General features: G+C 38.8%; 2 protein-coding genes across 13 annotated transcripts in view; one reads left to right on the top strand and one right to left on the bottom strand.

Moving 5' to 3' along the window:
- Positions 1–12,726, top strand: part of RAPGEF2 (Rap guanine nucleotide exchange factor 2) — a 148,689-nt gene that overhangs the window by 174 nt on the left and 135,789 nt on the right. The window lies entirely within an intron of this gene.
- Positions 1–12,726, bottom strand: part of LOC310852430 (uncharacterized protein) — a gene marked incomplete at its 5' end in the record, with an annotated part of 71,177 nt that overhangs the window by 5,699 nt on the left and 52,752 nt on the right. Inside the window, one exon of one of the 3 annotated variants that reach the window (XR_014568099.1) lies at positions 364–397. The exons of 1 other annotated variant lie outside the window; for it this stretch is intronic. One more of the 3 variants, XR_014568100.1, reaches the window with a different exon arrangement.

Below are 12,726 nucleotides of genomic sequence, written 5' to 3'. Positions count from 1 at the left end.
TTTCCCCCCGAAACTCACCTCAATCTCCTCTTGCTGGTCTTGCAATACAGTATTCCTCTCTCTCTCTCTCTCTCTCTCTCCGCTTCTCTCTCTCTCTCTCCCCACCACCCTCGCCATGTATCTCATTTGGGGATAATTTATCTGTCTCTCGTCGAGAGGAGAGCCCAGCCATAAACAAACCCCTCTCTTCCCCTGCGTTTCCCCACGCCAACTCGGCCTACACATATAGGGAGCTCTTCTCAGTATGAGTTCCCAATGCCCCATAAATGAGATATAATGCATCGAATGTAATGTCTCTGTTAGCACAATCGCGGGCGGCGAGTTCACTCCGTGTTCCTTTATTTAAAAAAATGTCATAGCCACCTATGTCAACAGAGCTGTGATGTTAAGTGATTGTAAGGGTGACGGGTGGGTATCATCACACACACACACACACACACACACACACACACACACAGCCCGCCTGCCTGGCCAATGTAGTTACAATTGAATAGCATTCTCTGGCTCTTAGAAAAGGGTGTATGTTTTCCCCAAACGCCCCCCTCCTCCTTCTCCAAACAACTGAGTTACTTTAGATTCCTTCTCTTGTCTACACAGAGAGATACATCAGCTAATCTGCTGTTTTCAGATATCTCTAATCCCTTTTCTACTTACGGGAAGAAAAGCTTCTCTCATTCATTCACAACACTATCACTAGGCTCCCCTCCCCCTATCTCCACCAGCATTGTAACCCCTTAGATGGGTGCTAGTATTAAGATGGATGCTTAATTTAGTCTTTCGCCCTTCTCTGCTGCTAAGTTTGACTTGAGCATTCATTTCAGTAGGTTGATAGCTTCATACTTAATCTTGGGGGGGGGGCAGGGGGCGGTTAGCACTGTGGTTTAAAATCTCTCCCCTCCCAGTTTGGATATTGGATTTCCACAACATTGCTTTCTGAATAGCTATGCTAAAAAACAAAAACAAAACAACCTTTAATGAACAAGCTAAGTTCAACACTTATTAAAATGTTAGGGTGTAGTGGCGTTGCGATTTGTTTATTGTGGTAAGGGTTTTGAGCTCTGCTGTAAAGGAACTGAGATATATCATTTGGTGTATTGGCTTGTGATTGCTATGAGATAATGGTGCAATAACCTGTAGTCTCCTTTGCATGTGGTGCTTAAGATACCCATTGTAAAGTATGCCAGTGATTCTCCCTGGGAAGAGAACATTTAGATAAAATACTTTTTGGGGCATATTTTATAATGTCATGCACAAACCTTGTTGTTTAGGATGCTTCACATCCTAACTTGAAAGAACAAATCATTTATTTCATCTGCTTTCTTTCCTTACTGTTTTTGCCATATTTTTATTAATCCACAGTGCTTTGTGGTACTTCTGGCAGATGTATGTTGCTCAAAAATGCAGTGAACTTCTCCAGCAATGTGATAAGTGTTTTTCTTTTTTATCCATCTGTACATTTCATTTCTGGCCTGGTTCTGTGGAATGTCAGGAATTGGCTTTGATTCTTTGTCAGATTATTAGCTCTTGGTAAACAGGATCTGAATTGGAAGATGAGGCTCATAGAGTACATTTTGATAGGATAACCCTTTTAAGGTTGTGCTAAGCTGTGAACAGATTCTGTCTGATTTGGAACAGTGACTGTATGGGTTATTAGTGCCAATTGTTAAAAGATAAATAAGCTTTTTTTTTTTTTAACGCAAGCCTGATCCCTCTATATAGCCTTGACTCAATAGCTAATGCTTTATGGTGTTAGTTTGCTTGTTGGAGTTAGTGCCATCTGTCTTGCTTTCTAAGGGGTCTGTATTGCCATGTATTGCCATCCATTTTCATGATTGTTGGGCAATTCTGGGGTCCTTTTTAGGCTAAAGTTTTAAATTGTGCACAAATCCAATTAATTGATTTTGAGATGACTCACCCTTAAACCCTTACCATTAACAAGTTGCACTAGGCAGTGTCAGAAACTCTGATATGAAAGCTAGGAGCTAAATGACACCTTAAACCTAGATTATGGGCGCAACAACAAAATGTCTAAGTACACTTTTTTAATAGCAAGAATACAGAGCTGAAAATGAATGAACTGCAGCTAAAATATTATGTTCACTTTTCACATGGTCTAATCTTTTCCCTGCCCCCCCCCTAATATTCTTAAGAGGGTCTCTTCTCCAGTCTTCAGAGAGTAGCTGGAAGTGGGAAGGCAGAAAAAGGTCCTCTTTTCCTTCCATTCTGCTCGTGCTAATGAAATTCCCTGTCACAAAATGCACCTAGATCAATGGGAGTACACAGACATGCGCATGCTCGTACGTGCACGCGCACACACACATGAATACACACACACACACACATCTGGTGTTTATTGTTTGGATGTGAGTCAAACTATATCTTAGTTTTCTTTTTTAATGAATGTTGTTACTGGTTCTTACTATCTTGCTTTAGTGGAATGTTATTATGTCCTTGCTTGACCTTTTAACTGTGACTATATTTACACAGTTCCCTGGGGTTCTGGTTGTCTGTAGTAAGGCCCAGGAAAAGCTGCATTTTTATTAATGGGCCTCTGACCTGCATATTGGAATGATAGGAAAGGAAAACTGTTGGTCAGCAGCAAGAAAACTGGCTGGATTTCAGCATCATCTAGTCCATTAGGCTAGGGTAACTGTGTTCTGTGCCAAATAAAGTGAACTTTATTTTATTGTCTTGCTGCCATATATATTTTTTAAAAAGGAAAGAAGTGACACAGTAAAAAAATTTAGCTTTAGTGTAGAGATAGGGCCAACATAAATGGCGCAGAAAGCTAAATCCAGAACACCAGGACTGCATTAGCACTGCAACCGTTAAGTATCTGCAGACTGAAAACACTGTAGCAACATGCTTTAAAAGGTAGCTTATATCAGTAAGGCCCCAGTTGGCCTTTTATATTAGTTCAAAAGAAAAATTCAGACTGAAGGGAATGCACTTGGTTGGCAACACTGGAAATATTTTGGTCATTTTGTTTTGGATTTTACCAACTGAATAAAGGATGATACTTTACCCTTATTGTAATTTCATTTGCTATTTCAATATTAAACTTTCTCTTGCATAACTACAGAGTTATTTCAGTTATTTCTTTTCAGTCTTGCACTGTCTCAGTAGGTGCCTCCAATGCTACAGTCTATGTACACTTACCTGGATTAAGTTTCATAAATTGACATGCATAGGATTGCACTGTAAGACTATTTCAGTGCATCTTTAAGACAGCCAACTAAGTTCTTGGTTTACTTAAGTTCTGATGGTTTACCTAAGTTCAGATATCTGAGTCTGTTCATTTCATACTGGTTTTATAGAGAAACCTTTCAACGAGATTTATATTTTGCCTTTTATCACTGGTTGGTACAAACTGAACAGGCTCAGTGTTTAAATATGGCTAAATTGTCAGTCCTGAAATTAATGGGGATAAGGGGCTCCTAACCTTTGTGCCACTGCAACATGACTAACAAGATGTCAGGCCAGGATTGTGAGCAGGATGTGGCATATAAAGTATTAATGATGAAGGCAAAACATGTGGAAGATATCCCCTATGTGTATCTTTTCATTCTCCCATAGGTGTATTTCCCCCTAATGTGTATGTGTTTATTTTAACAATTTAGAAATCACATTTTAACCCTGAATATATCTTGGAAATTTTAGACAGAATCTAGTCCACTGTGGATACAATGCACTCTCACATGCAGAGGAACCCTGTTAGACTTACAAGATCTGTTTTCTCCTCTACCTGTGTTCAGACAGGCAGCGTGACAGTGAGAATAGTAGGGCCAGTGCACACCTACCATCTTTCCATGCAACCCACCATTTTGCTTCTCCATCCACCAAATAGAGGGAGAATGCTGAATGGGATATGGCAAGTGTTCCAAGGTCTACTGTTCTCCCCTAATGGCCCATATAACTGCTTATGTGTATGTATAGTGGGGAGGACTTCAGCTACACTGTGGAAATCGTCTGCATTTGAGTGCTACATCTGAAGGGAAATGATTTGTGTCCATAGTGTGTTTCAATGGAGCAAATGAAAGCAGGAGATAGATAAGCAATGGTTGATGAACATATGTTCGTTTATGTTTTGGCAAAAAGAGTTATGATGTAATATAGCATGCTGATAATTGTACTTACTTTAGAGTAGACATACAGTAAGCCCACAACTTGCGCTCATTTAACTTGTGTGCATTCAGCTTTGTCAAAATAATATTATTTTTTTTAAAAGAAAGGAAAGGGGGTGGGAGTTCAGGAAAAAGACTTTGACAATCCCACCTGTCATTGAACCCAATGTGTTTTGACTATACACGATTTGGGCTGTAGGTGTGATCCCCACAATTTAACCCCCACGTAAGTTGTGGGCTTATTGTACATAGAATTGGACTGTTAAAAATGTAAGTCAACTTTTTGTCCCTTTCAAGAACTCAGGGTGTGTTGGAATGTTCCATTTTAAAACCTGAAATAGCTCTTTGACTGTAGGAATAACTTTATTCTAGTTGGTAGAACCTGGTGGAACTATAAAGTAGAAAGTTGTAAGCTGATTCAGAAAAGCCTTGAAATGGTAATGAAATCAAAATATATATGGATTGGGGCTGTAGGTCACCTTTATAGAAATAAATATTCTCTCAAATAATCCTTTTGATAATTTTACGTGTTCTCATGACTCAGTTTGAAGCAAAATAAAATAAAATAAATAAAAATGCTTCTAGTACCACCTTAGAGACCAACAAAGTTAGTTACTGGTATGAGCTTTCATGTGCATGCACACTTCTGGTTTATTTACCATTTAGAAAGTAAATGATAAACGACTTACCAAAATGAATGCAGTGATGCCTATTTTGTTCAAATATATTACTTCATTCTTTGTGGGGCTACCTGGAAGGAAGTCTCACTTTATTCAGTGGCACAATTTCCACACATTCTTTCTGTCATAAATTTCATGTATTTGAAGTAAATTTCAAGAGCATATGTTGGGATTCAAATCCTGATGAGTTTAAAAACCATTGCTATTTCCTTTCTTTGTAGGCATTTTTTATTTAAAAATAAAGTTGAAAATACAGGCAAGAAATACCAGTTTCTGAAAGGTTATTGGGGACTGCTGCTGCCCTGGTTTTCTTGTTCTTGGCAGATCACTACATTTGTGGCCTTGTAGGCTAAAACTTGAAGTAAAATGAAATTATCTTGCATTCAGTACTTCTTTAATGAATAAAGAATGTATAGGATAAAAGTAAAGGACTAACAATGTTAGTAGATTGACATTATTGGTTGGCACATCATCCCAATCACTGAGATGTTTACCACAGACTTGATACTCTAGAGTTTTATACTCTAGTTATCCTGGTTTTTAAAAGGATAATAATAATAATAATAATAAATTTATTATTTATTATTTATACCCCACCCATCTGGCTGGGCTTCCCCAGCCACTCTGGGTGGCCTCCAACCAAATATCAAAAACACAATACAACATCAAACATTAAAAACTTCCCAAAACAGGGCTGCCTACAGTTGTCTTTTAAAAGTAAAATAGTTGCTTATTGCCTTGATATCTGCTGGGAGGGCGTTCCACAGGGCAGGCGCCACTACCGAGAAGGCCCTCTGCCTGGTTCCCTGTAACCTCACTTCTCGCAGTGAGGGAACTGCCAGAAGGCCCTTGGTGTTGGACCTTAGTGTCTGGGCTGGACGATGGGGGTGGAGACGCTCCTTCAGGTATACAGGATCGAGGCTGTTTAGGACTTTAAAGATCACAACCAACACTTTGAATTGTGCTCGGAAACGTACTGGGAGCCAATGCAGATCTCTCAGGACCGGTGTTATATTGTCTCGGTCGCCACTCCCAGTCACCAGTCTAGCTGCCGCATTCTGGATTAATTGCAGTTTCTGAGTCACCTTCAAAGGTAGCCCCACATAGAGTGCATGGCAGTAGTCCAAGTGGGAGATAACTAGATCATGTACCACTCTGGCAAGACAGTCTGCGGGCAGGTAGGGTCTCAGCCTGCGTACCAGATGGAGCTGGTAGACAGCTGTCCTGGACACAGAATTAACCTGCACCTCCATGGACAGCTGTGAGTCCAAAGTGACTCCCAGGCTGCGCACATGGTCCTTCAGGGGCACAATTACTCTATTCAGGACCACGGAGTCCTCCACACCAGCCTGCCCCCTGTCCCCCAAGAACAGTACTTCTGTCTTGTCAGGATTCAGCCTCAATCCTTGATCTAACAGCTCCAAAGTAATTAGAATTGTAGTTTGTACACACAGAGTTGTATATTTGCTGTTGTTTGTATTCCCGTTTAACATGTGTGTTCCATATTATTTTACCCTCAAACAACACAAATCTTAATGTTTTTCCCCTGTATATTTGAGTTTACCCAGTAATGGGATAATATAATAAGATGGGGAAAATTGGGCTCTAGAATGTTCCACATGGGGTCACAGATTATTTGCTTCAGTGTGGGTGGATCAGTCATCACTTTCTGTGCCCAGTACTTGTCCAATGCTTTCATTTTTTCCCCTGTCCCTTCTCATAACTGCTTCCAGTGCAGTACTGTACACAGTAGCTAGCATATATCTTGATCCCTCAAATTTGCACAAAACCAGGAAACTGCAAATGTGTGTGTGTTGAGAATTTACAGTTGCTTGACTGTGCTTTTCCATACTTCCTTGGTGGGGATGTTTTAAATAAGGTCCATGCAGTTGTCTGTGCACAAGCCCTGTAGGTAATCAACATAATAGAACCAACAAATTAGAAGGCAGGGGCAAGCATAAAAGGGAATGCCTGCTGGTATGAACAGGAAAACAAATTCAGTTTTGTATGAATGTGGACTACTCTGGTCTAATGCGAATGAGAGAAAAGTGCATTAAGAGCTAAATAATGTTCAAATGTGGAGAAGCCTTTGGTAAAGTTCTCAAAATGATTGTGTCATGTTTTTCATATTGCTGTTACTGCTCCACATTATTAGGTGGAAGGAATTGGGAAATATGTATGTGATGGCATTACATCACAAAGGGAAAGGGGAGAATGTGCCCTGAGGAAACTGTTTTTTTGGCAGCCATGCTGTGTTTACTGTAGGTTGGTTCTTGCTAGTAAAGTTGTCAAGATCTCTCTTACTATATTGAGCTAGTAGAATTAAGAAGGCAGCAATTACTCTCTAGATTCAATTTTGCGAGCTGGTTATGTTATGACATAGGCTTTTGAACTTGCTGAATTAAAATCCTTTCATGCAAGAAACTCTTAATTGACACAAATGTTCAAGCCATGAGTAGTTCTCAGGGTTTTGGAACACTGACCCCTTTGTTCCACCTATTCCAGCACACCTGCTAACTTCAGCCTTTTCAGCAGGAAAAACATGGAAGAATTTCAGTTTGCGGGGGGGGGGGGGGAGAGCGAATCTCAGTTTTTAAGCATGCATAAAAGTGTGTCACATGTGAGTACTGAAATAAAATGTGCTTTTGATAAAGCATCTGACTCTCCTTGTGGTGTACATAATAAAATCTTATGTATTAAAATGTTTGGACTTTTAAGCTTTGAATGGTAATAACGTTTTTAGTGGCATGGTCCCTGGTTACAAAATGGAGAGGACCTCAAAAGACTGCTCTCAATTATTAGCTGCTCATGGTATTTTAGCAGTTGTATACAATCATACTTTGTGGTTTGAGTTGGCTATCTGTGTCCTGTTGTGATGATTTTGAAACACTTCATTTACCGGAAGTGCTGACAACAAGAGAACTTAAATAGATACAAATCAACAAATGTAGGAAAAGAAGGTGAAGATAATTGTTGGTAAACTTGCATGACTAACTATGCTGATGGATAAAGTGTTTTGAGCATTGTACTTAAAAGTTGCCCAACACTTCCTGTTTTCAGTTACCTGAAGATCTCACTGAACTTTTACAATTTATTTTTACTTTCTTGCTGTTACATTGTATTAAGTTTCAACAAATATTTTCAAGTGAATGAGGTTGCAGAAAATTGTTCTGCTAGTATTATGGTTTTCTCCTCAGAAGTTCCTATCAAGACTGTTTTTGGTTGTGGTTTTCATTGCATTAATATCCAGTATACAGTACTCAATTGAAAAAAGCAAACAAAAGTGCACATACCATGTGTCTCTCTATTAGGTTCTTTTAAAAGTATACACAAAGTTGTTAGTCATTCATTTAACTAAAGAAACTTTTCATGTTCCTTATTTCTCAATAGAAATTGGAGATCCCCTTTGCAGGTGGAAGTACACTTTGCTTACACCTAGGGGTCTGTTCGATCAAAGACTGTAACATGGTAGAGTGCCATAATGTGTACCATTTACTTGGAAGCCACACCAATCAGATGCTCAAACAAATTTTGCCTGTTATTTTGCCAGGTTATTTATTTAAGCTTCCTTGTACTGCATACAATTCTTTTATCTGTGTGTATTATTGTTGAGAAGGTAGGTGGAAATAAGTTTCTATACAACAGAACCTGTTTTTCCATTCCTGTATAGTGGGTCTGGCAGTTAACTTGGATAGGGTAGAAAAGCCATTCTGAGATTGTGTTCAGCATCTGATCTGAGTTTAATCCTTGTGTGCAAAGGGTATCCTTTTACTCTTGCAACTTTTCTGCATTTGGACAATATTACTGCTTTGCTTAGTCCGTAATTAATTTTGGGGAGCTAATGGTAAAGCTATTTGGAAACAGTTAATGTTATTTTGTAGCTATCTAGTGCTTGGTTTTGAATTTATAGTTGTGAAATTTATAGTTGTGTAGAATTCAGAAGCTTGGATTTTCTACATTTATATATGAAGCATGTTCTGCACTGCATCAGCTAGAGCTGACCTTGTTCTATCTTTAGATAATTGGTTGCCTCATCTGTTAAATATGAAAAGGGGGCGGGAATGAAAGGCATTCTGCTTGAGGTGTGCATATTGCTCATTAGGGACTGACATCCAAAAATGTACCTGCTGTGAATGAGGAAGGAAATGTGTTACACACATGCTCTTTCTTTAGTGAGACTACATTTTATTTATTTGGTGAAATCCTATATAGCTTTTGAGTCAAACACTTCCCAAAGTGGTTTAAAATGCTAAAATAATAATGTTCTTGCATAATAACACAATAAGACAGTATGTGATAAAAACAGCAATTAAAGGCACAATCTTAGGCATGCTTACTTAAAAGTACGGTAAGTCTTGCTGAGTTCAGTGGGACTGTCTTCTAGGTAAGTATGCATAGAGTTGCAGCCTTAAAGCAGTGATTAATACTGTTTAAATTTCATAACTTAAAAAACACAGCATCTCAATGTTTCTGTTAAGACTGTATTTTTAAGGTTTGCTTGAAGGATGGAATTTTGGGGCAGAGCTTATTGTAAAGTGAAGGGTGTTAGGTACCATGTACTTTGTTCCTTTGCTCATGGAGTACTCAAGTTCTATTTCCCATAAAATGCACAGCGGTACCTTTTACATTTATGCTCCCTCTTCCCTTGGTAGTTGCAAAGTGTCACTTTCCATGTTATTAGAACATTTTAATTGATTAGCATGTAGACAGTGCACAGACACTGGCTATCCCCACACTTTGGAGAACCTTGTTCACCATAAGTCTTCAATAGTCACTTTTCACATCAGTGTGAGTGTAAACCGGAAGCTTCTATGAAAGTGTTTCTATAGCAGCTGAGTTTATTTTCTGTACCACTGGAGTTCTAGAGAGGAAAAGCAACTGTTGAGTAACATCTGTAGGATACAGGCAAATGGTGGTGCTCATCTACTTATGTAACTTGCACCAAGAGAAATCACTTTTATAGGGATGAAGGCATAGCTGACCTGAGTGTGATTTGTCTGCCAAATCTTTTATTTCTGTTTAAATTTCAAAGGAATATGATAATGGTTTTAAAAGGAATTTAAATAGCACAAAGCAGAAACAGTTCACATTAGCCAATATTTTTGAGGAACGTTTTTCACAAATAATTCTTGGTAATAGTCAAAATGTGTGTGTTCCTCCTTTTTCTAAGCTGCTTGTTTTCTTCTTTCCCTCTTCTATTTATGTAAAATTAGTCCAAGTCTGGAGATGTGTCTGAACTGTTAATGTCAACTGTAAATACTCTGTCAAAGGTTTAGTCTATCATAATTATCCTATGGAGAGACATAGATCTTAACACAATATGCTGGCTTTGCATATATATAGAGAAGTGTTTTGAAAAGGAGATTCGTTGCATATCATTTATGGATAAATGATAATTGATTGAATAGACCATATTTTGACAGGACATTGAGTGAGAAGAAAAGACATCCCCTCCACCACCTGACATCATGGGGGAATAATATTCTGGGGAATGTTATGACAAATGCAGGTGTACAGATTTTGATTCATACTGGTTGTTGTATATCCGTGTACAATACTTGGTTGGTCATCATGTCATTATTATTTTTATCTTATCCTTCCTTTAAATAATTTAGGGCAATCCGTATGATTCTTCCCACCATTCATTCTATTCTTGCAACAACTCTGTGTGAGGTATGTTAGGTTTAGAGTCTGTGACTGGCCCAGGGTCATTTAGTGAGCTTTGTGGCAGAGTAGAGATCTGAACTTGGTTTTCCATGGTCCTAGTCCAAAGCATATTGACTTTCTATCACTTAATGACTTTTAGATGAATTTGGAAACTCCCTCTACTGAAAATACTGCTTTTAGTTGACATAAGGTGACATTTAAAGTTCAATGGAAATTTTACATGTGGTGTGTAATATGTAGTGCAGGGATAGTCAGCTTGATGCCTTCTAGATGTTGTAGACTACAACTCCCATCATCTCTGCCTATGGGTCATTCTGAGTGGAGGTCCCCATATTGATTGCTCTGATGATATAGTGCCTTGCTCACACAGGCAAGTCACCCATTACTAATACTGCACATAAACAATGAGTGATAAGGTGTGTAAATGACCTAGTGGGCATTATGGAACAATATTTGATATGAAGCAATATTAGAAAGGATTGAATGTTAAGATTTTGTATTGGCAGAAGGCAATTAGAATTGCTTTAGAAATGTCTGCTGCTACTAAGGTAAAGGTAAAGGGACCCCTGACCATTATTTGGTCCAGTCGTGACCGACTCTGGGGTTGCGGCGCTCATCTCGCTTTATTGGCCAAGGGAGCCGGCGTACAGCTTCCGGGTCATGTGGCCAGCATGACTAAGCCGCTTCTGGCGAACCAGAGCAGTGCACGGAAACGCCGTTTACCTTCCCACCAGAGCGGTACCTATTTATCTACTTGCACTTTGATGTGCTTTCGAACTGCTAGGCTGGCAGGAGCTGGGACCGAGCAACGGGAGCTCACCCCGTCATGGGGATTCGAACCGCCAACCTTCTGATCGGCAAGTCTTAGGCTCTGTGGTTTAACCCACAGCGCCACCCACGTCCCCTGCTGCTACTACCTGGAAGTAAATTACAACGAAGCATCTAGGAGTAATTGGGAGTAATGGGAAGAGTTGCATTGAAAGAGCTGAGTGGAAAATTTGGGGAAGAGCATATGCACAGTATGACAAGATATTGAGATATAGTAAAAATGTATGCATAGAAACAAAGTCATAAAGGCTGAAGTAGCCATGGGGGTAGGCTCTTAGGATGCATGGATGCGGCAGCCCTGGGCCACAGAATGCTAGTGAGCGAGGAATCAACCAGCAGCATGAGAGAGAAAGCAAAGGAGATGATGAACAGATGAAAAAAAATCTGTTAGAAGACACTGCTTTCTAAAAGTCAGTGAAGCACTGCAGTACTTGGCTATCAGTCTTAATAGAGAATGTTCCTAGCTGAATCTTAATAGGAAATGATTTTAGCTTTGTGATTACCTCTGTATAAAATGAATGGAGGTAAATAGCATAATTTTTTAAGGCATGTTGAGCTATGTTTTTGTCTGTTGATGAGACTAAGCAGTTTATATCAACCCCTTAAAAAGGGGTTTCATTATGTAGTTTATATCAACCCCTTCATTATGTAGATGTAATTCTCTGAGCATTTCTCTAGCAAGCCACATATCCACTGGGAATCATTAATTCACTGGATTTCATAATGAGCTTTGAAGTCAGAATTCCATTGAAAGAGGAATTCATTTGTTGCAATAGGGTATTCAAGGAAACTAAAGATATGTTTGCTCTGTTAAATTGCTAGCCAGTGATCACTATGTATTTCAGCAATTGTGAACATGCTATAATATAGATTTATTTTTAAATATATTCTTGTATTAAAAGTGCAGTTCTCGACTGAACAGTGTTCTGTTAAAACCACTGTATAGTTATTTGAGAGCTTGGTATTGATTCCTGTGGAAAAACCCCATTGTATCTCTAATACTGTGTAATGTGTTTATAAGTATACCATATTTTTTTGTTTGTAACTTTTCTATTCCTATGTTATTTTGTTGTTGTTGGCATTTGCAAAATATTTCAGGTCTAGAAATATTTTAAAAAGTGGTAGTCATAGACGACAATAGCATAATACAAAGCAGACAAATGTTGCATAAAACTTGTGGAACTGTGATTCTAAAGGTATCTTTTACTTCAAGTTGATGTGGAACAAGTGCTATATGTGGAAGTTGCTTTGAGAACTTCATTAGTTAGGACAGGAAAGATATTTCAGTATCTGGCAGCAGAATCAAATGTTTAGGGGTCTGGGATTTTCTAGCGCTATTATCTGACTCATAAGTGTTGTTTCTCTGTAGGGAGAATGTACATCTGGGGAACATGTTTCATAGAATTCTCATTGAATTGTTTGAGCAG

The sequence above is a fragment of the Podarcis gaigeae genome (genome assembly GCF_964106915.1).
Source record: "Podarcis gaigeae genome assembly, chromosome: 9".
In the NCBI taxonomy this organism is placed as follows: Eukaryota; Metazoa; Chordata; class Lepidosauria; order Squamata; family Lacertidae; genus Podarcis; species Podarcis gaigeae.
The sequence above is the reverse complement of the archived record's forward strand: the minus strand, read 5'-3'. Positions and strand labels throughout refer to the sequence as shown.